The sequence below is a fragment of the Parasteatoda tepidariorum genome, chromosome 4 (genome assembly GCF_043381705.1).
Source record: "Parasteatoda tepidariorum isolate YZ-2023 chromosome 4, CAS_Ptep_4.0, whole genome shotgun sequence".
NCBI classification, from domain to species: domain Eukaryota; kingdom Metazoa; phylum Arthropoda; class Arachnida; order Araneae; family Theridiidae; genus Parasteatoda; species Parasteatoda tepidariorum.
In genome coordinates this window covers 80,524,761-80,551,872 of record NC_092207.1, presented here as the reverse complement: position 1 = coordinate 80,551,872, position 27,112 = coordinate 80,524,761, and the positions used below count along the sequence as shown (strand labels likewise).

General features: G+C 29.8%; 1 long non-coding RNA gene across 1 annotated transcript; it reads left to right on the top strand.

Moving 5' to 3' along the window:
* Positions 1 to 10,016: 10,016 nt before the first annotated feature.
* LOC139425510 (uncharacterized) lies at positions 10,017 to 26,953 on the top strand. Its single transcript, XR_011636708.1, has 2 exons — positions 10,017 to 10,145; positions 26,054 to 26,953. It is a non-coding gene; the product is annotated as an uncharacterized lncRNA (long non-coding RNA).
* The last annotated feature ends 159 nt before the right edge of the window (positions 26,954 to 27,112 follow it).

Below are 27,112 nucleotides of genomic sequence, written 5' to 3'. Positions count from 1 at the left end.
AGTGCATCTCACACTATTGTATTGATATATTTTGCTTTGGCTATATTGATGCAATATTAGAAAGCACTCTTTTTTGCGGATATAATCGTGTGAGCTGATTAAAAGATTATATCTTTTATTTTCCGGATTTTTTAAAATTTATTGTATTTTTTCCGGTTTTTTGTTATTTTTATTATTATTTTTCTTTTTTTCCCCTTTTTTCATTGTTCTGTAATTTTTACCTTGTTTTCTCTACATTTTGAACTCTCTACATTTTACCTTGTTTTCTCTACATTGGCCTGGTGACAGTTTTAGTTTGCCCACATCATACCAGATTCTCAACATATCCCAAAATCCTTTTTTACCGGTACAACAAATTACCGGTACCGGATGCAAACGATACTCTCTGGGAGCTAAGTTCAGACTATAGAAAGGGTATTTGATGGTGTTCCTTTGAAACAGTCCGATGAACGTGGTGGTGTATTGAGCGGTGCTCTCCTTCCCCGATTTTGGAATGATCCTTACGTTCCATTTTGCTTTTTATATGATTTTTATACTTTCAATTAGTGTTTCGGTACGTCATTGTTTCGTGATACCAACAGGCACAATGTGATATTGATTTTAATAAATATGATAGATAATAATGAGTGAATATTGATTGTTAATGTAATATCGATCTTCTAACATAAACGATTTTGCTCAACCAACGAGTTGAAAAAACATGGTTAAACATATTCTCAAGAGCATTGGGAAGAACTCGGTGGGTCCATTATGCAAAAACTGTCTTAAGGTCTACAAAAATAAAGCGATTAATTTGGTTAGTATGTAAAGCAAGTATGCAAACATAAAAAGCTCAAATAATATTCATAAAATAATGGTAGACAGAACGAGTTTTAATGAGAAATATTTGGCTCATAAATGCAATAAAATATTTTTTCTAAAAATTCAATTAATGAAACTTAATTCAGGTTTTTTAAAATTATTATATAAAAAATTATCAATTTTAATTTTTAGCAATTTTTGCATATTGTAGAATAGTTTTAGAGTGTGTTTCTTTGCATTTTAACCATGAAGCAAAATTCACTAGTCTTAAATAATGCAATATTTATCTGACAAAAAAATGTCTGAAAGTACTGCACAAAATGAATGTTCAAATTTCATGAAACTTTCTCCTTTTTTTTATGAATCCGTTTCCTGGTACATGCTCCGGACAAAAATTACGCCTGAGTGACGAAATAACTATCGTCACTTCTTCATATTTCTAATAAGCACTTCATCGTGGTCACGCTACAGGCGAATCATTGTCGCTCAAACAACGCTAGAAGGACAGATAGAACAGAGATAAAGTGCACACATTCTCAAATCGGGATTCGAACCTGGGATCTTCCTGGTTCAAACTCCTTGACACCATACATACTGTTTGTCTTGCTTCGTCACTTTTTTTCGATCGTCTAGTCTCCATTCTAGTTTCGTCATTCTAGTATACAATCTCTCACAATGCACTGCGATAAGCTTCGGAGTTGAGGAAACGTTTTCGTCGTACATTTGACAGTTCGAGTTTTGTCACAAATCACGTGGTTTTTTTTAACGAAATGATTCCTAAAATTAACGAAGTACAACTAAAGGATTGCTGAATCGTCAAAGGGTGAGAGTTTTATTTCTGAGAGCGAGATTATTTAAATCGAATTTCTTACCTTTCTTAATTTTTCATTCTAATTAATTCCGACCAGCAATATAAGAGGTTAAAATGATGAGCAAGCGAAGACGAGAGAGAGAGAGAGAGGTTACAAGAGGTTATTATGGAACTGTATTTGCGTTTCTAAAATGTATTAGATTATATTTTTTGATTGCCCTTGTAATTCAATTTAATTTAAATGCTTTTTTTTCCTCTTTTTTTAGTTTACTTTCAATGTTGACCTTGTTTATGAATAAACTTAACATGTTGAAATTTTATCTTTGAAGATCGCAATACTTCTTTAATAGCACATCTGCTTTCATTTATTTATCTAAATGAAAATTTTGCTTAGTTAGACATCATAGTGTAACAATTTTTACATATAGTTCAAATAAACTAATAGTTAGATTCTGCCCAGAAAATGGCACGTTTAATACTGAATTTTTCGATTTTGAAAACTTTTTATTTATATGGTTTTCCACCTTCGAATAGTTTAATATACTCCTAAAATAAACAAATTCGAGTTTGGTAAAATTAATGTTTGAAAATAAACACGTTAGGGAAAAATAACGATCGCAAGATATTTTTTCCTCCAGGAGAGTTCCACATTTTATCTAATATTAAGAAATACTGATCTTAAAATGAAAATTTATAGGTTATTTTACTGCTATTCTTTAATATAATTTTTATGGTAAAAATCAAGGCATGATTAACTTGATAAAAATAAAATTTGAGAAAATCAAAAAAGTTTTTAAGTGTTTCTGTAAATTGCAAATAAACGAATCAATAAATTCTAATCTTTAAGCCATGATAAACAAATAAATAACTATAACACTTAAAGTTTTTAATACTTTTATATCTTAGATTATTTAGTGAAATTAAACTTATTGCTATACAATTCGAAATAAATATACATTAAATACTTGAATCCCAGATGATCTTTTATGCACTTGGTTTTAAATTTTAAATAAAAGTTACTAGTAAAACATTTAATAAACTTCTCAGTGAATTTAATTTAGTTTAATAAAAAAAGAAATTTTGCAAGCTTGAGAGGCAGGACTACGTCTGGTAATAAAATAAAATTTAGAATTAGCGCAATGCGATAAAATTAAACAAAGTGATGTTGAATAATTAAGTTATAACAATTTATTGATTAAGTGACTGGGCCTTACATCATACTCATTAGAGTGTGCCTCCTAAGTGTATTAGTTTTCAAAATCTGTGAAAATGGGGCAAAAGTTTGCGACAGGTAAAAGTTTCCAGTTTATCAATAAAGTTTGAATTACAGGCATTGTGCGCAGATTTCTTAAGCACCTGACCGATTTTTAAATTTATTTATTCACATACTTATGTTTTTCGTGTGTTCATTTCTATATAAAAATGACTTATAAATCCCTTACAAGTTGAAAAAGGAACAAATAAGTGATGGAAAATACAGAGATACTCACTCTGGCCAAAGAAATAAAAGCCTTAGCTAAATATCTTATTAGACCTTTTTTGTACTGTTTACAGGCCGAATTCATATAGGCATAGATTCTACAAGTTTCTAGAGAGCATTTATATCCAGTGAATTATGCATTGGTTACGCAGACTTAAACATGGAGTATATTTTATGGAAGAGGAGATTGTTGTCTGAAGCGTCTTATCAACATGCCCAAACATTTTCTGATAAATTAAGATCCGGGCTAGCGGCAGTAAGAGGAGCCGTTTAGAGCCAGATGGGCTTTCATTGAATCAATTGTCAACGCTTCTGACAATATGCAAAGCTGCATTACTGTCCAAGAAATATGTGTTAGTCACTTTCGGAGTAAGAATGTAGCATTACAGGAAGCTCTTTATCTGGCATTATGCCCCGGTATTGCATGGAGTTTTATTTTCTTTCTAAAAATATCAGGGTAGCACTTCCATACCAGCAGGAGATGCCCCCAACATCATGATTCTCCCATCAGACCCTTAAACTCAGCTTGTATTTTGATAAAACGTCTCAGAGGTTTCCAATTCAGTGAACAGTATGCATGTACATTATATATATCGTCCTTGTTAAAATTCCAAGCGCACCTTGTTTTCTCTGAAATTTACAAATAGAAGGTCGTGTAGCGTTGAAGATTTTGTGAACTGCTACCAGCAAAATGCACTTTATCTGCGATAAAGAAAGCACTTCTTTGAGTTACAAAACTTCAAAAATAGAGCTTCCGGGTTAAAAGCATAAAAACTGGATCAAAGCACAAAGGAAGAGGGAGGATCATCTAGACTAGGGGTCGCCAAACTTTTTTGATCGTCGACCCCTATATAATCTTCGGAAATCTCCATCGACCCCCATAAAATAAAATTTCTGTTAATTGAAATAAAACTCTATCAGATACTGTGTCTGTACATTTATTTTATGAATTTAAACATTTATTAAAGTAATAGTACATTGTGTAACAATAGTTTTATGAAAAATATATTATTGTTGAAGTTTAAATACCTTAATATTTTTTTGTTAAGTGATAAGTAATTATAAATAAGTAATTATAAATAAGTAGAAATAATAAGCAAAGTAACTACAGATTTATTGCTTCTTAATCAATGAGATGGGTGTGCCTGGTGTTTTTTTTTTGAAGGTTCGCTATATTAGGTTCAAAATTGGTCAATTTTAATCTTAAAATCCCCTCGAAACTCCACATTTAATTTATTTCTGTACTTAGTTAAGATTGAATTTACGTGACTGAAACCGGCTTTGACCATATAGGAACTTGGAAATGCTAGCATAAATGGCTGAGCTATTTCGTAAAGTTTTACATATTTTTGCATTATATTTATATTTGTCCAAAATTTGCTTATTGTTAAATTTTTAAAAAGTGTCTTTGCTTCAAATCCCCATAATAATTCAGCTAGCTCATCTTGCAGGTTGATGTCCACGTTTTCAATTTGAGCAGANATCGCTGGGATTCGAACCAGGGTCACCGTCAATTTTAATCTTAAATCCCCTCGAAACTCCACATTTAATTTATTTCTGTACTTAGTTAAGATTGAATTTACGTGACTGAAACCGGCTTTGACCATATAGGAACTTGGAAATGCTAGCATGAATGACTGAGCTATTTTGTAAAGTTTTAGATAATTTTGCATTGTATTTATATTTGTCCAAAATTTGCTTATTGTTAAATTTTAAAAAAGCGTCTTTGCTTCAAGATCTTATAATAATTCAGCAAGCTTCTTGCAGGTTGATGTCCACATTTTCAATTTGAGCAGAAAATGGCACAATAATCCAATCAGGGATGTCAATGTTTTCCAAATCAACAAAGCACAGTTTAAAATCGTCGCTCAATTTTTGAAGATGTCCTGTATTCTTTTATTTCTAATTGTCGCAGATTTGAAAAATACTGCTAATCCTTACGTAACAATGAAAATCTAAATAAATTTAATTTTAGGAAGCATAATGGTATTGTTTGAACTTCGATAATTGTTACATCTTTTCCCTGCAGCTTTGTTTGGACATCATTAAATTTTCCAAATAAGTCCTCTAAATAAAAAATATGGTTATAATTGTTTTGGAGTTCATCACTCAGATCAGGGTTTATTTCACTGAGAAATTCGGTCGAGGAGTCAAATAACTGAACGAGCCCTTGCAGGCATACACCTCTAGACAACCATCTAACTTTGGTGTGCAGAAGTAATTGGTTAAATTACTCGTCGCTTTCCTCACAAAGTTTGGAAAATAGTCTTGATTTAAGAGGTTGGACATTAATTTGATTGATACACTTCATACAAAACTGTAAAGCTTTATGTAACTCTGGACTCAGATATTTTGCTACTAAGTTGTTTCTATGCAACACACAATGAATAGTACGTATATCGGGCACTTTTTCTTTGAGAAATGTAGCAAAACCTCGGTAACGCCTTATCATAGCAGGTGCCCCATAATGTGGCTACCGCTATTATATTTTCAAGAAGAATTATTTAAATATTCGTGTAAACATCTAAAAATTGTCTCTCCTTTTCCATCTGTTTCAAAATATTTAGCAAATAAAAATTCATCAATGAATTGTCCTTTTATTTTACTGAAATATCTAACGTACACCATCAGAATAGCAGAAACACCAAAAACAGATTCATCAAGTTGAATAGAGAACTTGCAATTTTTTAGCTCTGAAACTACCGTATTATCTATTTCCTCTGCCATTTCGTCGAAACGCCGTTTTACAGAATTTGCACTTAATGGCAATGACTTTAAAACATTAACGGAGTCTTTTTTTCATTACATTCTCAATGACGTCCTTAATTGCAGGTATAACAATTTTTTCAGCGATTGTGTGTGGTTTCCCCCTCTTTGCTATATTAAGCAAAATCTTGTACGAAGCTATTAATCCTCCTTCAGTTTCAACTTCAGTAGACTGATTCATAAAACTTCTTAAAGAAAAATTCACATTTCGATCAACTATAAGTTTTTTGAAAAATTCAAGTAATTTTTTTTTATCTGAGTGAACCCTATCAAGATGATCTTTCATTTTTGACGGTTTCTTGTAGTCATTTCCAAAAGTTTTTCTCATCGAAGACACATAGGAATCGTTTCATTTGTTTGTTATAAATGATGTCTGATGCTAAGTCAATTATAAAAAAATTCACAAATTTTACATACTCAAATAGGTATGTGCGATTTGCGTATTAAGAACTGTTTTTTCTTTGATCCCCAATCGACCCTTCCGATTCGTATCGACCCCCATTCGACCCCCTGGCTCAGATCGACACCCGCTTTTGCTAAATAGACCCATGGGGGTCTATATAGACCACTTTGGCGACCTCTGATCTAGACTGAAGAACCTAAGTTTTAACTTTTCGATTCCCATCGGAGAAGTGACCTCCGTCTCCTGATCAGTGGGGTGAACAGGGCGGGGACGTCCGTAAACCGAAGCCAATAAACAGAGAAGATCTATGGAATGTTCTTTCAAGCTGTTTTTCGAAGGCCCTTTTGTCGCATGAAATGATCAATAATATGCTATTTTCATCCTACTATAGTGTGAGCTACTATAATATGAGTTTGCTTCCTACTATAGTGTGAGCTACTATAATATGAGTTTTAGGTCAAGTTTAAGTTATCTTTAGTCAGCGCCCTCTGTATTTATTTGGAAAATGGGACAAAACGTCAATATGGAGAATAAATATAGTGTTAAAAAAATTAACAGCGTTTGTGGTCCAATTTTCTAATATTTCAGAACTTACTACAATGCTACATTAACTGGGCTCATTAAAATATGCAAAAAACTGGAATAATGCTGTAATTTTGATAATTTCCATCCAGATAGAAAAAATGTCGCCGAATTAGCGATTTTTTTAAAAAATTAAACATTTTTATAATATTTTAGTTATTTGTCCATTCTAAATCACAAATAATTCTTTACAGCAAGATAGCTTACATAGTTTAAATATATAGTTTTGCTAACCAAGTGTAATGCACTGTACATGTCTTTTTATTTTCCTTGGAGAAAGAGTTTCGAGAAATAAGAGATCACAACATTTACGCTTCTGTTTTCATAATTTGTAAACTTGTTACGAAAATATTTTAAATCATTCTTGAAAGATTCCGGTATGCGTAAGTTCATTTGAATTCACTCCTCGCTTTTTAGATTTCCTATCGTGTTTTGTTCTGTATTTTCTTTATACACATTTTCTGTTTTTTGCTTAATATGTTTTATTTCGTACATATTTCTTACTTAATGTATTCTATTTTGGTTTCAATTTTTATGAGTACTCCTCACACTATTGTATTGATATATTTTGCTTTGTCTATCATGATACTATACTAGAAAGCACTCCTTTTTAGTGATATAATTGTGAAAGCTGATGAAGAAATTATATCTCTTCTTTATTTTGTTTTCCGGATATTTAATATTTTTTTTTAAGATAAAGAAAAATATTTCTATAAATATTTTTACAAATAATTTTATTTCAATAATTTTTTTGCTTCTCCGCTCATTAATTTTTATTATTTTCCATATTTTCTCAATATTTTAACGTATTTATGAGTTTTATATACTTGCAGCTTATGCGCTGTTAATAAAACTTATTGCTTTCCTTCGTTTTTCTCTCTTTTCTTTTTGTTTTTATTGTGCTATATATAGATATTTTTAAATTTTTTGTAAAGCTTACTGTTCCTCAAGTTGGAAAAAAAGTTCTATGTGATTATCGAATTAAAGGAAATCAAAGTATTAGGATTTGACCCATTTGAAAGAACATATAACATTTTGGATAATTTGCAATGAATGGGAACGTTTTAAAATCGATTAAGTGATCGAAGAATCAAATGACTGGAAATTCAGTACATTGAACCCGCCCGATCAAAATAGAAGCTTTTAGAACAAATTTATCAAAGTGGAGACAGTCGTCTTCCATTTTATTTCTTTAGAGAATAAGACTAGTAAATCGTTCTTTCAGCATTTATTTTGGTTAATTTTTCTGTTGAATGTTTTTATTTTAATTTTATTTTCGGCATCGTTTTGTTCAACAGTTTTACGAGTGGATGAATTTGAAACAAATTGAAAAATATCACTTCCAGGCGGAATTTTAAAATTTATAGTTAATGCATTTTGANTTTATATAATGCTTCTAATTTACTGACCAGGTCTGTATCATATCCTGTTTGAGCTCTGAGAAACTATATATCATTGTTCATCTCTCTTGTAATTATATTTTATTATTCTCCATTTTTTTCTCAATATTTTAGCTTATTTTATGAGTTCTATATACTTGCAGCTTATGCGCAGTTACTAAAACTTATTAATTTCCTTCGTTTTTCTCTTTGTTTTTATTGTGCTATATATATATATATATATATATTACTATAAAGAATTAGGTATTAAAAAAACCATAAAGTATTAAATATCTTGAAATGATCAATCTCTAAAAACAGATTTTACTTCAAGGCAGTAATCTTTTAAAAAAAATTTCTCAGAAATGGTAGAACATAATTATTTATATTAAAAATAACAAATAATCCTAAACTCGTGATTAAGATTTTTCCCAGTAATATACATCTGTTTCAAGGGTAAAACTCGCCCTTTCAAAGCTTTATACTCAAGATCTAAGTGAGAAATATTGTTTTGTTTCTCTTAACAACTCTCGTCCGCAACTTCAAAATCACCTTACGCTGTTATAGCACTATACATAGGTATATAATTATTTATAATAAAGGTAAATTTACCAGTTAATATCCATACTCTCTGTTAAATTTTACGTCAAAATTACGCAATAATTCCTTAATTGTTATTCTGTATCTTGACTTTTGATGAGTGGCGGTCAAAAGAGGAAAATGATAAGAAAAATGTGGTACCACATATTTATTTAAATCAATTGGATATTTCTGATTGATATCGAACACTTAAATTTCAAAATAGCACTGTGTTTTGATTTTAGGACTGAAAATAAGTATTTATGTTAATTATTTATTTTTATTGACAGAATAATTTTGTTTCTCCCGAATGAATCCTATCAGTGAAATGTTTGCCCTATCACTTTTTGATCATCACTTAAATAAGGGGGGCGCACTTTTGAAAGGGCATTAAGTACCAAAATGGTTTTATAAACGTTTTTTAAGATCAGTATTAATGACCAGTATAATGGTTAAGTAAGGTAAGTATAATGGTTATTAGCATAATAGTTATGAAATATCCGTTTTTTTTTGTTTTTTTTTAAATATATGTAAGAAATATACATATGACCAGAGTTTATCGTAAAATTTCAAAGAAAAATAAGTTTTTCAAATGTTGTGATGACGTAAATAAAATCTAGAAATTTGGATAACTAAAGTTCAAAATCGGAGTTTATCTAAAAGGAAATTGTTAAACATTTTGAATACTCCTTTTATTTTATTTTCCTTCCTTGAAAAGGAAAAAAAAGAACAAAACGTTATTTATATTGTCTATGTATTTGATCTTAAACTATGTAATGAATCTTAATGCTCAAATATTTTAAGGCCAAAAATGAAAAACTAGAAAGAAAGAACAAAAATGAAAACTTAAGGATAAAATAAGTAGAACATTGAATTTCAAATAATCATCAATAAAATAATAGGTGCAGTATCGTTTCTTATTTAAAACTACCTTGTTTCAAGCGATTATGCACATTTTATATTTTCTCTTATGCTTCGCATATTCGACATAATTTTTTAATTATCGCAAACAAATTTTTAAATACTTTAATTTTTTCAGTTTTCACAATGTTTCATGTTTTTAATTAACCCCTAAGGAGAACATTAACTTAAAGTTTGCATTCGCGCCTCTTACTAAAAATTGAGAACTTCGTTCAGCCATTGGCTAAGACATTTAGTGACGTCAAATAGTGGGACGGGCTGACTACAATTTAATTCTGCTCTACTCTTCGTGGAGGTGTTCTGTCTCTTACTTCTTCTTTTCAGAAACATTTTTCCAAGAACATAACAGCTAGGCAATACTAATTATTGCTTGTCTTAAATCATATTAGAGTTTTTAGAATCTTAATTTATCTAGGAGAAAAGGTAAGAAAATATTTCATTTCTAGTCTTCTTTTTTTTTTAAATTTCTTTTTTGAGTTTCAAAAATATACCGAATAATCACATCCAAAAATATTTAGAAACTGAGTAGAATAAGTTCAAGGAAATAAATTATTTGGAAACCATGGTTACAACCTATCAACTGAATTCCTAAAAATGGTGTGTAATTAAAAACTATAAATTTTACAATAACCTCATAAATATTTAAACTTTTTTTCAATTTTTCCAGATTGTGGCCATTTTCAGATATTAAGATTAAGATTAAAAAAGATTTAGATTTAAAACAAAGAGATTCAAAACTTAGAAGAAAACTTTTTTTATTTATCTTCGGTGATTTTTTTTTAAATTGAAAAAAAGAACAGTAACTGATTAAAATATTAAAGAACGATGTAATTTTAAAACTGTTTAAAAGTAACTAAAAACCATTGATGGATGTCAGATGTTCTATTCCAAATAACCGATGCAGTTTTTTTGTTGAAAAAATTACTGAAACAAATTTAAAAATTATTTTTATATTGTTTCTTTAAGTTACGGTGCCAGACCATATTTTCTAGATAGTGGCTACCTCCCACATTTTGAGAGTCAGGAATCTAAATTCGTCGAAGAGAGGTATGTTTTTTCCTCGAAGGAACGTTTTTGTGTTTCATTTCAGAACTTAAATTATCACCTACAAAAATTAAATACCAGATGTAAGGGTTACCACAAAAAACATTTTTTTTAAATTGAATTTATAAATTGAATTTAGTTGAAAAGTCTTCATTATAGATACTTTTATCTTAACTTGCCCATAAAAATTTAAAGCTGAATTTTTTTGTTACATAGTTTTACATGCTAAAACTTTGACGATGATCACGTGATTTCATTTACCGTCATCCCTATTTCTCTTCAACTGAAATTTTCACTTTATATTCAATTAATTCTTTTACAATTTAGGTACTATCCAAGTTGCCCTAGAAAAAAAGTTAAGCATTAATATAGCTTCGCTATAAGAAAAATTATCTTAATTTAATCTTAATAATTTGAAGCACAAAAAGCTATTTCATTTCTTGAAAGAAGTATGCAGGCTCAATATTAAATGGGATTATAAGATCAAAAATTATTTAATAAAGTTAGCTTGGATTAAGAAATTGGATTACCATATATTTTCTTCTTGAAAAATCTTTCGCGACGCATACAAACGTCTTTTCACCTGTTATTTTACCCACCGTAACGTAAGGATTCCCTTTATGAAAAGAAAGTTTTATCCTTTCCTACTGAAGATTTCACAATTTTTTTTCTTCTTTTGTTTAACTGAAAACGCTATACAAAAAACAATATTTCAATATCTCTTTTCATATCATTTGCAAAGCCCTATCACCACTTTCCCCTTTCGACTTTGAGAAATTTACATGATTTTCTTCATCAAAAATTTCCCAAATAAGTAATTTTTCTAACTATATACATTGCAAAAAAAATTTTTATTGTAATATTGCTCATTAGATATGAAGTAAAATTATCATTTTTATTCTATTCTAGAAATTTTAATCACAAACACCCATCTTTACTATTGCGTCTACGCCTTTTTCAATAAATATTTGCAATATTTTGCTATCATTTTTTGATCAATTGAATATTGATTTCGATCACCAAGATGGTTAAATTTTTATCTTTTTTTATAGGGATTAAACATATAAATTCATGGCTGTCATTACACCTTATGCAAAGCATTTTGCAATTGTAATTTTTTTTTATTTCTATCTTTTTAAACTCATGAATTTAAACGAAATAATTTTATTCAATTATTGTAAAGTACAGATAATTTTTTAATTTTTTTCAAATTATAACTATCTTTCTTAGTACCATTTTTCTGCAGAATTATAAAGGTGTTTAGGTGTGTACTCGTTTCGATATGAAAAAATACAAAAACTAATTTAAAATAAATATTTATTATTCTGATTTTAAATGTTTTTCTTTTAACTAAAATATGTAATGTCACACTTCATCGTACCACTTCTTTCCCCCGTGTCACAGTTTCATGTACCCCTTTCCTCCTCTTTATTGACCGCCAACTGCAATTTTCTTCATCTGCTTTAATACAGTAAGAGAGTACAGCGATGCACATTTTTTTTTTCAATTTCCAAAATTGAATTCATTATCTTATTATTTCTTACTGTAAGTACTTAAAAGAATATTAATGTTTATTCCACAGTATTTGATATATTTTATTAATATTTCGTTTTGTCTATTCTTTCTCAACTGTCACTTAAAATGTCTCCACTTAAAATAATTTAATGAGCATGCTACTGAGAAAAACATAAAACAAAAATGGTTTCTTAAAAAAATAAAAATTGCTAACTTTATTCCGATTGTGATACATATGTGTTCCACATCGTATTCCTTAAACAGCAACTGCAATGTGCACATTTTTCAAATTTGTGTAAAAAATATAAACATTAAGGGTCGCAAATTAACATTTAAGCTAAAAGGAGAGGAAGCAGTTTTGACTGCTGAATCACTTTTAATGAAGAGGGGGAAAAATATTAAAACCTGTTTGATTGCCTGATTTATATTAAAGATGCTTCTTACAATCCCCTTTCAACTTCTTTCTCTTTACCTGAGAGGTTTGATGTTTTTATTCCCATATTCTAAGAGATTTTTTGCATTTATATAGTCGTTTTTTTCCCGAATCATAAATAAGTCTAAATCTGAAAGTGAATATAACCTTTAGAATCAAATTATTTTCACAAAATCACTATCGAAATCTGATATATCTTTATTAAGGAAAGCTGTTGATTCCACCATAACTTATTTATAAGTCTAAATCTGAAACTGAATATAGGCCTTAGAATCGAATTATTTTCACAAAATCACTATTGAAATCTGATAAGTCTTTATTGAGGAAAGCTGTTGAGCAAAACATTAAATAATGTTTGATTGCTGGTTGAATTTTGAAGGTATTTCTAATAAACATGTTTCATAACTCCATCGCCAGCAATCAAAAAGGGTTTTTTTTCTGTTCATGTGCTTTCCATAACAGACATTTGTAATACTTCAATAATATTATTTTTATTACCTAAATATTAATTTATGATCTTCAACATGCTTTTATTTTTGTCTTCTCTTTTTGAAAGGATTAAACGTATAAATTAATGGTGGTCATTTCCGAACACCTTATGTAAAGTCATTTAACAACTGCAATTTTTTTTAGCTTTATTTCTACTTGTTAAATATATGAGTTAATGTGACCGAAATAATTTTATTTTGTTTTCAAAATTATGTTTCAAATGTTTTTGCTTTTCGGTTTTATGTTTCAACTAATAATGTTGAAATGCCATTTAGGAGTGAAGAAAAAGAATTTGATATATATTTCTCTTCCAACATAAATTTAAAAAAGTTTGCTAGGTTTAGACATTTTAACTACTGCAATTTAAGCGGTAATTTTCTTTAATTTTGTGTTTACAATGTCGTAACTATGCTTCTCATATTTCTTTGATGAAAAAATATTTTGTCACGAATCTTGAAATTTTATTTTTGAAATATGACTTGTAAGAGGTTGAAATTATATGTATCTAGATAAAAAAAAATTTCTTGTAGGTTATAAAAGGAAATAGTGAAATTTTTTACCTTTTCATTTTCTTTTCATTTTTGCTATTTGTTTAAAATACAACATTTATATTTATATAAATAATATTAATAACCATTTTCTGCATGCAGCGTATCATTTATAAAGCAAAAAAATACTTTTTATTTATTTTATGCGTACAATACAGGATTGTCTAAATGATTCATCCTATTTTAAAGGTTTGAAAAAGAATATGACGTACTAATACGTACAAGAATATGACGTACTAATGGCAAAAAGAAAATGGACGCTGAATAACTTTTGATCGAATGATCGGATTTTCATATACTAAGATTTAATGATTTGAGGGGCTAACCTTAATATGCTAATGAACTAGAGCAGATGCTATTTTAAATTACGAAATCAGACACAAAAACATACCGTTCTTTGAATAAACAGACCTTTATTTCGACGGATTCGGGTTCTTGACCCTTAAATTATGGGAGATAGCCGCTAACTCAAAAATAGAGTCTCAATGTCTCAATAGTTTTGCCTGGACAGCGGTCGAAAGATTGGACTCTTGAATATTAATTTCCCTTTTGCAAATTTCGCCATATCTCGAAAAATCTTTAAACAAATGTAAAAAAAATTTGCACGCAATTATAAATATCATTAAACCAAAAGTGATTTAGTGCAAATATTTATTTTACGTAATTCTATGTTATTTTTCATTGTTTTATTTAATAATAATCGAAACGTATTTTGAATTGTAAGATGTTCAAGCTTTTAGATGATAATTTAAAACAATTTAATTTTTAATGTCAAATTACATAGTTTGAAAGATAGCGATCGATTTCTTTCTGAGCAATAGAATTTAAAAAAAAAAATCAAATATTTAAATTTTGATTTTTCAAGAACATATGTTCAAATCGACCAATTTCCTTCTCAGGGACAACATTGTGTTCTGGGAGATGAGAAATTGGTTTGCCATTGAGTTGCGTGTCTGGTGACCACACACATTGAATATTTGTAGTTTATATCAACAACTTGGTAGCCGTGTGTAGCTTTACATGCACCTTAAAAAGTTTCCCCTCTACTGATTACGGTCATTGATCGGTAACAAGTGTTCCGGTCATTGAGTGCTAACGCCATGCTCGCGAAAGTTATCGTCATTTCGGGCCTTGATGTTGTTTGAGAGTCAGGTGATTATTTATTTATTTATTGTCCATTTAAGGCGAACTGTGGAACGAGACGAAATTTTGCAGCATTTATCCTTGAGTGAGAGAGTGGCGTGTTCGCTGTTTAAGATCACCAATATAGAGGATGTGTGACGAAGATGTTTTGGCGCAGGCTGGGATCGAACCTGGGGCCTTTGTGTTCGTAACCTGAGGCTATTATCACTATTATAAAGGGTGAAACTACCTATATAAATTAAAATGCTTTATGTTATGACCATACATATTAACGGTCAACTGTGCTGATTTTGCTGAAGTTCATAGTAGTTGCAAGCATTGGTCTTTTTCTCAAAGAATGGAGATTTCAGAACAAATTAACGTCCAGCCATCTGAATTTTGCGGAAATTCCTAAGAGTGTGTATTGCCCGTCTTTGTAAGTCGTATATTGGTAAATAAATTGTCTTTTAAACCCGATGAATTATTTAGGCAAACCCTGTCTAATGAAGATTTTCTTTAATATACTTTTGGTTCAATCAATAAACTTTCATTAATTGCAAAACATTCGGAAATATCGGTTGATTTATTTCATGAGATGTGGGAGTAGCCAAGTTAAATAAAATCTTGTCTTGCGGTATAGACATATAAAGATCTAATGAAGTGGTTTTTAGATATAACAACTAAGATGATGTTTTAAAGGAGGCGTTTTAATCACTACTAAAGCATTACACTCTCAGAATTATAGTTTAAATATTGAATCATAAATAAAGTAGCTTGACACATTACCATACAAATTTTCTGTCATTTATGAGTTAAATCACACCATGTTTATTTTCAAATTAAACCACATTATTGTGAAACGTATTGGTGATTCATCAAAATTTATGATGCACGGTAAAAAAAATGGATACTCAAATTTCACGAAACTTTCTTCGTTTCTGACGAAACTGTTATCTGATGTATGCTCCGAGCGAACATTTCGTTAAAGAGATGAAATAAAAATCGTCACTTCTTTGACGAAATTAATTTCGTCAATAGTAAAATATATTTCGCCATTCTATTTCCTTTCCCCCCCAAAAAAAGGGAAAAGAAAAAAAAACTTAATATACCTAACTTTTCTAATAATCAATTAATCGTGGGGACCATATAGTTTGTCATCTATGCCATCTTAATAACACAAGAAAGACAAATAGAACAGAGATATAAATTTGCACCCATACTCGTTGTGGGATTAGAACCCGGGATAGACCAAGCATAGGATGCTACCAAGCTAACTCCTTTATCATAATTCAGGTCGGTTGGCTTCATTCCTCACTTTATTTTCGATTATCTAGTCCTCATCCCAGTTTAGTCATTACAGTTTAAAATCTACTACAATGCACTACGATGAGGTTTCGAGTTGAGGAAACATTTTCGTCCTATATTTGAGAGTTCCCGTTTCGTCACAAACGTGATTTCGCGACAAAATAATTTTCGAAATTAACTAAATATTGCTACATATTGTTAAATACAAGGATTGCAGAATCGTCAGAAGTGAGAGTTTTACTTCGGAGAGTGTATTCAAGAGTGCAAAACTTGTTATTTTAAAAAACACTTTCTTTCAAAATGACATTAGTAATAACATTTATTGGCATAGTTGATTATCGCGAAGCACATTTCAGCAACTTATGTCACACCTCACTTACATTTGATGAAGCAATGAATTATTAAAAACAAGGAAATATATTTATTTTAAGGTAGCAACATTGACATTCACAGAAGTGATAACATTTTTTAAAAATAGTATTCTGACCAAACGTAATTTGGATTATTTACCTCATCATGAACCTTATTATCTTAGAAGGATTATTATCAGTAAATTATAAACTAGTTTTTAGAAACTAAAATTAAACGTAGGATGGGTTAAAGAAGCGATGACTTATAAAATTATTTTTGCTTTTAAGCTGATTTGGATGTCTTTAGCCTTTTGTTTTAAAATTCATCGTATTTTACCCCTATATGAAGCATAAGAAGTCATATAAATTATTTATTCCCATTAGATTCAGCATGTAGTTTTCTAATGGTTAATTTATAAATATTTATCGTAAGAAACAGAAATGACAATTAAACTGTAAGTTATTATTTTTCTAATGAATCGTGAAAATATAAAAAGGCTAATGATAAATCTGAAACATATTTATAGAATACTTAACATTTGGTAATAAAAATATTCACAATACATGCAGGCAGGTTTTCCAAAAAAAGTAAAATTAGACGACAAAAAAATAACGAGCGAATAAATATGTTTTATTTTAATTACGGAAAAAAGATATACATTTTAAATTTATGAAATCACGTGTCTGCCATTGAGTGCAATGACGTGACAGAGGCAAAATGTCCAGTTTTGACGCATCAATGGATTCGATATGTCTTGAATCGCAAACCATTTTCGGATTCTTCGAATACACTTTGTCTTTAATAGGATGCTATACTAAGGCAGAAACTTTTCATTGCTAATTCCATTACGCCGCCATAGCTAATTAAAAATTAAAATTTTAGAAAAAGTTCAGTCAAGCCTAAAGTAAGGAGAAGTTCTGTTCCAATAATTTGTTTGCATTTTTATATTCTGAAATTTTTTTCAGCAATTGAAACTTCATGGCTTACTCTAGGTTTGTCTGAACACGCTTTTTCTGAAATTTTAATTCTGAATGAGTTATGGAGCTGTTATGGAATTCGCAATGAAAACTTTCTCCCACGGTATGGCATCCTCTTAAGATTTTCTCACAGAAACCAGTAGAATCTCAAATTCGTTGAGTTTAATGTACAAAATTAAGGTGTTTAATTTGTAGTTAAATAAGTGGGAAAACTTTTATGTTTATTTTTGTCATAAAACAGAGTAAAAATAACCATGGTCAAAAGTTATATCAATTAGAGCTTAATTACTTAGCATGTTTTGTCTACTATTTTGGTACGATCCCATATGAGGATACTTTTTCTAGACTTTACAGATTTGTTAATATTTTTTTCTTCTTTTCACTGCTTCAATGCGTTACAATTTTGCAAATTCGGCAGTTCCTCAACAATTTATACCGGTAACATGTTCAGTGAGCAAAAAAAAAAAAAAAAAAAAAAAAAAAAATTGGATCACCCTGAATAACTTTTTATCCAATGATTGGATCTTTACGTACTAGCACTTAATCTTAATGATTTGAGGGGTTGACCTCAAATATACTAATTAATTAGTGCAGATGATATTGTAAGATACAAAATTAGATACGAAAATTTACCTTTTCTGAATTAACATTTTATTTTCAAAGGATCCGTATTGTTGACCCTCAACATACAGGGAATAGCTGCAATCTGGGAAATATGGTACCAATAGTTTGGTCAGACGAGAGGTCGAAAATTTGGTCCCCTTAATATTAATTTTATTTCTTACGTATTTCGACATATCTCGTCATACATAACTTTTCAAACAAAATGAAACATTTTTGCGCACAATAATAAAATTCGTTTATGAATAAAATTCGTTTATGAAAATTCGTTATGAATTTACGTTAGAAAATTCCATACAAAAAACAACCTTCAGTAAATAGTTATTATTTTTTTATTATTTTATTTCCGAATAGTCGAAAAATGTTTAATTGTAAGGTATACAATTTCTTGCATAATTTAAAAGAATGTAATTTTACATGGCAAAATTTAAAGTGTAAACGAAATCGGTCAAACAAAGCCTGATAAAGGAAATTTTAAAAATACGACTTCTTTTTCGATTTCTCAGAAACTATTCCACCAATTTCGCTGACTTTCTCTTGTATTTTCTCATCTAAAATTACATTCTTCGAATTGATGCAAAAAGTTGCATGCCTTACAATTCAAAACCTTTTCAACTATTTTTAAGTAAAATAAGAAAAAATAATGAATATTTACCAAAAAATTATTTTTGCTTGGGATTATCTATGTATAAACAAATTTTATAATTGTCTACAAAGATTCATAAATTCTCTTAAAAAGTTTTCGATACATAGCGAAACACGCAAAAAGTAAAATTAACAAAAAGGGAGCCAGACTTTTGGCGTCTCTTCTGTTCAAAATATGGAAACCATATTTCACAGATAACGGCTATCCCTTGTATTTCGGGGGTCATTAATCCGAATCCATCGAAAGAGAGATTGATTGTTCAGAGAAAGTGCGTTTTTGTGTCTGATTTCGCAACTTAAAGAATCGTATGCACATATTAATTAACATATTTGAGGTCACTCCCTTAAACCATTAAGATTGAATCCTAGAAAGGGAAAATCCAATCATTAGATCAAAAGTTAATTAGGGAGGTCCGTTTTTTATTGCTCACTATACATTATATATAGTAATTATGTGTATCATAGCAATTGTTATGTTCTGAACTTAATATTTACATAAGTGTTTCATGTTAGGTACCTTCCTTTATTGTGAAATGTTACCATTTATCGAGAAACTAATATATTTGTGCAAAACTATTATAATAAAAAATTGAAAACCTGAAATTGTTTTATTTTTACAAGAACTTGAAAAAAAAGATATGGTTTTTATGTTTTAAATTCTGATGTATTTAAAATAAAGCTTAAGTATAAATTAATTTCAGTCAAGTGTTCTGATTTCTCGTGTTTAAGAGAGAAATTTGATGCAAATGACATTCGTAAATAGTTCCGGAATTCTTATAAGAGAAAAATCAATCTATGTTCGTGACTCATTCAGGAATTTTCTTCCCACGCACTGCTTTAATTTTTCTTGGACAATAGAGCATCTTCCCCTCCCTCCCTAAATACCTATTAAGTTCTAACCAACTATAGAAAATACTCTTTTAATTAAAAATATGATAATATTTATTATTTTCAAATTAGCGTCTGAAATTTCTCTATCTGAAGTAAAAATTGGTAAATGAAAAATAAATTTTAATATTTTAAGTGTGATGGAAGTGGTCTGGATAGATTTCTTGGAAGATATATTTATTCTTTGAAAATGAAAGTGATAAGTTGGATTTGATGTGTAACTTTCAAAAAATCGATAAAGCTTTAAATCTTAATATCGTGACCTTTAACCGTAATCGATTTTAAATTTGCTGTATCATTAACACTATTCTAAGTTGAACTGTCTTTCTCTTAAATTGGAATCCCAATATCGTGTAATATTGAATTCGATGTGTAGTTTTGTTTAAAATTGTTAGCGCTAAAATTTTGTTCAGTATTAATGTTGCAGCAAATTTGAACTATTATGATACAAATTGCTCCATTACAAGATCCAACATATAACTACATAATGCCAAATTTAACCGACATTACACATTCATGCAAGAAGCATTACATACAGGCATTATTCAAGTTGCTACACTATCTGGCCAATGATATGGACTTAGAGGTCCTTGAGGCCCATATTAATGTGATGTTGGTCCCACTTTTGCGTCGATGACAACCTACACACGTCTGGAAAGACTGTCTACCTGCTTTTGATAGGTGGCCATAGGAACTGACTTCCAGGTTTCCAGCACATCTAAAGTGAGTACTTTCAGTGAGGAGGGTCGATTTGACTGACTACTTAATCTGGGCTCTAATTCCTCCCAAATGTGTTCTATGGTATTTAGAGCGGGGCTCTGCGAAGGCCAGTCCAGTTTTTGAGCACCCATTTTATCAAACCACGTCTGTGCAAGCCTCGATGCATGGATTATCCTGCTGGAAGAGAAACGGGCCATCTTCAATCCATCGACCATCTTCGATCTACAGACTATCTGTTACCACATCAATCTGAATATCGGTGCGCTTGAAGCTATGATCGGGTTTTGAACTCCAGTTCTTAACAGTAACTGCTCAATGCTTAGCATTGAGCAGTTACTGTTAAGAACTGAATTAACACCTAACTGCTAATTCCTTACTAGCTTACTTAATAAGTAACTGTTAAGAATTAACACCTAAACTACAGTGGATCAGAAACAAAAATTTGCAAAATATTGATTATTTAAAAATAAGAAATTACTTTAAGGATTTTTTTAACTTAACAAAACGGTATAAATTAAATAAACGTACAAAGCGCAAAATAAAAAAAGAATCACCCCAGAATAACTTTTGATCTAACGATCGGATCTTCACGTTCTAGAACTCAATCTTAATGATTCGAGGGGATGACATTAAATATTCTAACTAATTAGATGAGACGATATCTTAATTTTCGAAATTAAACCTTTTAAAAAGTTTTATTTTTTAAATTTGATTTCCTAAGAACAATTTTTTATTTCAGCATGAAAAATTGCATTATTTAAGATATTGTAAAAAATTGTATACTGTACAATTCAAGCTTTTTTTTTTACTATTATTAAATAAAATAGTAAAAAGTCATAAATATTTACTAAAAAATATTTTTTGCTATGAAATTATCGTTTGATAAACTAATTTTATAATTGCGTGCAGGCATTTTTCAAATAGCTGAAAAAATTTCTCGAGATATGATGAAATATGCTTAATGTATAATTAACATCAAGGGATTCAAACTTTGAATCATTCTCCGGACCAAACTATAGGGACCATATTCCCCAGATTCTGAGGTCAGAAATCGAAATCCGACGAAAAAAAGGTATGTTTATTTAGAGAAAGTACTCTTTTTGTGTCTGATTTCACAACTTAAAAAATTGTCTGCATTAATTAATTAGCATATTTTGGGTCATTCCATAGAACAATTAATATTGAGTCCTGAAACGAGAAGATCCGATCATTAGATAAAGAGGGATAGTTATTAAGCGGGATCCTTTTTTTGCGGACTGTAATCCATTTTGAGCCCTATAATTCCATTAATAATAATTCAATTGTTGTATAGAATTTTAGAATTATATCAATGTAATTATTCACAAGTTTTATTCCGCAGGTCTGATCTTATCACATATCCTGTATTTCCGCAGGTGATTGCCATAACGAAATGCAGTCGCTATCAACCCATTATTTTTAGTATAATTTTAACAGGAAAATATTGGGTTATGTGTTAGAGTAGTATTGGAATTACTGAGAAGAAATTAAAAAAAAATTTGAAAGCTTTTCTATTGAATTATTAATTTTTCTTTTTTTGAATACTTTAGTATGTATTTTATTTAAGTTTCAACTGGTAAGAGGAACATAATTTATCAGAATGAAACGTCCAAAACAAATAACATTTTCATCTCATTTCTTAAAAGCCTACGGGTTTCTTACATTATTTATACTTTGCTCACTGAAAATAAATACAAACAGCACACATTCCAACAAAAATCCAAGACTATAAATAGAAATACCTAAGAATGCTTAGAATAGATTGGAGGCGGCATTCTTTCCTGATTTTTAGCAGAGAAATATTCTATAATGTATAATGCTTCGGAAATATCTTTAAAGTGCATATAATTTATTCACTGCAACTTTTACTCAAAGAAATCGATAGACGCTGATATTAGCTGAAAAGAAAATGAGCAAGGCCCTAAATTGGATGCAATGCATTTGTTTAAATATAAATGCAAAAATAATTTTAACGTGGATATTTTCCATCTCTAAATATTAAATTAGAGTTTGAGCAAACGATATTTTTCTCATATTATCTGTATTTATTAAATAAAATCTTAACTCTAATAGAATCAAGGACATTTAATAGGAATTTTTAATTGAAATTGATTTAATTACTATTTGTATTTTGCCCATTCCAAATCAACCCATGGCCGTTGCCGTTATGTCATACATTTTCATTGAAATTTTTTGTGTGATAAATTTGCACGATAAAACAATTTCTTTCAGATTTTTCGGACCAAGACTACGATTGGAAGTACATTTCATTATTTGAATTAATTTAAGAAAATGGCGTATATTCAGATGATGGCTCGTATGTTAAAAATATCCAAATCTTTTTTATTTATAAGACAATTTTCTTAATTTTGGAGTTATTAGAAAGGAAAAGAGTCAACAATTTGTAATTAAGATTTTAAAATGCTGAAAATACTTAGATATTTTTTTTTAAAAAAAGTTTTACTGAAAATATTTTTTGCTGAATTTTTTTTGAAAATTTCAAGAATTCATCATAAAGAAAAATAATTCAAGAAAAAGAACCAATAAATGAGTTGAAATTAAGGAGTAATTGTGTAATTAACATTTATGTCTAGTTAAACGGCAAAAAATTTATTTCAAAACCTAAGTCTTCAAATCAAATTAGTTTTAAAAATTGTAGAGAAGCAATTATTCGAAAAAGAGTGTTTAACATTTTGAAATTAAAGTTTGCACAGGTGTTAAACTGTATGTTATTTCAATCTTATTCTCTCATGATTTTTTCAACCATTAAAACATCATTCATTAATCTGGTTAAAAGTATTAAAAAGGATTAATTTTTTTGTATTGAAATTCGCAAACGAAGTAATGCTTGGTATGCATTGGAAGGTTTTTAAATGTTAGCTGAATACTCATTTTTCGTACGGGGTGAAAAAAAGTAAGTGATCAATAAATCAGTATTAATCAGCACTACAAAACCATACGCAAAGCTGAAAGATATATACCGAAACAAGTATTTAAGCTTAAACAATTCCATTCTTTTATTATTTTTTTGCCCTTCCCGGTAGCTTTACGTTATAAGATGAAGCAAAACATGTTTTAAGAAGTTCAATCCTTCAAAATAAACATTAATTACAATCAGTATCATTTGGCTATGTTATTGCTCTAAGTCAACTCTTTGATATTAAAAAATTACCATAGATCAACAATTTTCTCCTGTACCGTGGGTCGTAAAAATCTATTTTCAAAGAAGTATCTTAATGCCAATCTTAGTATATTTAGTACTTATTGATAATAAAAAAAACACAAATTAACATAAAAGCAGTAGTACCTATTACTAAAATTAACTAAGCGATTTTGGTATATATAGTAATAAGACGGAGTCACTATTAATAATTGTACAAAATTTATTTTTTCATTATATTTTGATCTTTCACTGAAATTAATTAAGCATCATTGACGGCTCAAGGGATAGAGCGCTCGCCTTCCAATGAGATGAACCGGGTTCGAATCCCAAAGATGGCTGGTTGATAAGAATTCCGCATTCGGCTTGCACCGACATCAGTGCAGACGTAAAAGATCCTCAGTGGTAGACGGATCATGGGCTAGAGTCCCCTTGCCGTCAGGCTAACAGTGGGAGGTTTTCGTGGTTTCCCTCTCCGTGAATCGCAAATGCGGGTTAGTTAGCGGGATAAAAAAGTAGTCCACGATGGCAAATTTCTCCCAATACTTGATCCAGGAGTTTCCTTGTCTTCTGGATTGGGTTCAAAATTACAAGGCTATGGAGTACAACATAAGTAGTCGTAAATCCAAAAAATTGGGTCGACAGTTCAACGACTGTTATAAAACGAAATTAAAAAATTAATAACAATATGGTAATTTTTATAGTTTACATAAATTAGGAATAAGTACCTTTTTTCTATTAATTTATCATTTTAATACGAAACTTTTTTTATTTCAATTCGTAACTGCTACAAAAATTAACTAATTTTATTTCTCGAAAATCATTAGTAACGACATTAATAGTTTTATAACCATTTTTGACGATCGAAATAATATCGGTACATATATTTTACTGCTTCAGTTTCTAGGGATTATTTATTTAAGACCCGTACTTATTTTGAATACCGTAAAAAATATCGCCAAACTATTATTGACGCCAGTAATGCTTATTTAGATGTGGTATTAAAATACTTCTGTTGCCGTTCAAGTTCCTTGTCGCTGTAAGTACTGCTGTTATGAGAACCTATTATGCCAAGGTGCATGAAATAAGTACTGTGGAAATTGATTTTATATCACCCTCTTAAATCGATGAATACCCTAACATCATTATTCTACTCATTCCTGGTACCTAATATACAATAACTTTTTTTAAAATTATTTGTAGTATTCTGGCTCGGCTTCATAATATTGGATTTACCATAATCTGAGTTAAACGTTCAACTCACTAAAAGAAAGATTAATTATATATATGGTATAATTTAAAATTTAATATTCAGAAGTTACCAAAATTTTAATATCAACATATAACTTTACTTCTATTTCATTAGTTCTTATTGAGATTTCATTAATCGCAAGTATCAATAAAAGAAACTCGTGATTTCATATACCTTTTACAATACGAAATCGGTGACGTTACCACCTTACATCGTCGTGAAACCAAAGATAAATAATTCAAAAGAACGTGTGATAAAACTAATTTTTAATTGATTCGAAGCTTAATTAGATGGATTAAATTGATTAGTTGTAAGTAAGCAAATATGCATAGCAAAAAAATTCGCCGATTCAGTTTTTCTTCCAAATTTTACAAATTAACGAAAAATTCCGAGCTTAATTTTCCTTACTTATTTAAACACTAATAAGTTTAATCATTACGAGGCAAAATCCGATCATTTGATGTCTGGGTGACTAGTTATATTACATATGTTACTTTTCAGACGATGTTTATTCTCGACCAAAACCACGCATCACTGGCAGTGGTCAGTAAGCGGGTGGGTGACCACTTTGATCAGCCTGCATAGTGAACGAGGGTACACCGGTATCGGTTCTCGTTAAACTGTCATACCGTAAAGTGCTCGACTACACACGTAGGTCATCGGGCTACCAAAGCAGGGGAGCCGCTCCTATTGCACAGGATAAAAATTTCGATGGCATGTCTTCGGATCATCCTCAGGGATGTTTCTCAGACCGTCGCCAATAGCCCATTGTACAGCTCTAGTGTGACGTAAATTTAATACCTACCTACCCTACAACGTAAATTTACTACTCCTATTACAATTTTATACCACCCGTGGCAACCTTGTAAGAACAATGGCTGGCTTTTAAAGTCTTTTTTTTTTAATTTTAAAAAAGACTAATTCAGTATACTGTTCCAAGATATTTATGCAAATGATTTATATTTTAAAAAAAGACAATGCTAAAAAAGTTTGAAAAATGGAATTAAATTCTTCGTCAATTTTCTTAAATAGCTGTGTCCATTTTCGTAAGCATTCATTTCGAGTTGTGTCCATTTTTCCCATTTCCTGTTGTGTTAAAACTCACCGATGATGTGCTTATAGCTCTTTTCGTGATTTGTTCCCTGTATAGTCAAAAATATTAAAAATGCCAATTATTTTATTTTAATGTAATTATCTATTTTAATTATTAAGTTAATTAAATATTTTATTTTAATTTTTTTAGCAAAATGTGTCCCGTGACCTTCTTGTATTTTCTATTGGTTTTTACAAGTCTTTCAAATCAAGCTCGCATTTCGGCAGCAGAATATGATGCTGGTCTCGATGTTTTTACGAATGATGAAAGAGAATTCGAAGATGAATATCAGCTACCTCTTGACAAGACTTACTCTAAGATACTGGTGAATGTTCTTAAAGATATGAATGGTTCGAACAAAGAATATCTCTTCGAAGTTCCACAAACAGTTCGGTTTAATAGAAAGGAAAGCGGCGATGATATTAATGATATACACCCCATCATGACAAAAAGAGGATTAAGCACTTTCGCAAAATCGAACCCAACAATATATTTCAAGTATAAACCTGAAGATTCCAAATTTTTTAAAACCTTTGTTCGTGGAAAATTCGGTGCTTCAGGATACTCCTTTGGAAGACCGAGACCACTTCGGTGGGGTTGAAAAATGATGATTAAGTGTTTAAAGAAAATGATGGTTTTCTAAATAAATCAACCTTAACACAAATGTATGGATTTGAGTGTTTTAAATTTTCTCTTTTAAAAACTGTCAACAATAGACTTTTCAGTACTTTGATTACTTCTGAAGTGTTCGAAGTTGTTCATGCTCTAACTAAGATGTAAATGTTCCAACATTTTTCAAATAATGGTTTGTCTTGATATTTTTTCTCATAAACTAGTTTTAGTTAAACATAAATTATTAATCCAATATATTGCATTTTGCATCCAGAAATTCTTGCTTCATCGATGGATTTATTTTAAATGATTTCTGTTTGATTTAAGCAATTATTTAAATAATTTATTTAAACGAATATATGTTTAATATTCAGTTTATTCAGTGTGACAATCTTTGTATCAATGCGCATTAAATAAACTGTATTTTTCATGATAAAATAATACACAATGCTTTTTTTTAACTAATATTTTTAAGTCACAAGTAAATGTTTTCTCAGCGTGAGTTAAGCAAAGCTAACTTGAACAGTAACTTAACTGTTACATATATGACTTTCTCTCTACACACCATCTATCCTAAAAAAACAACAAGCACTTCCC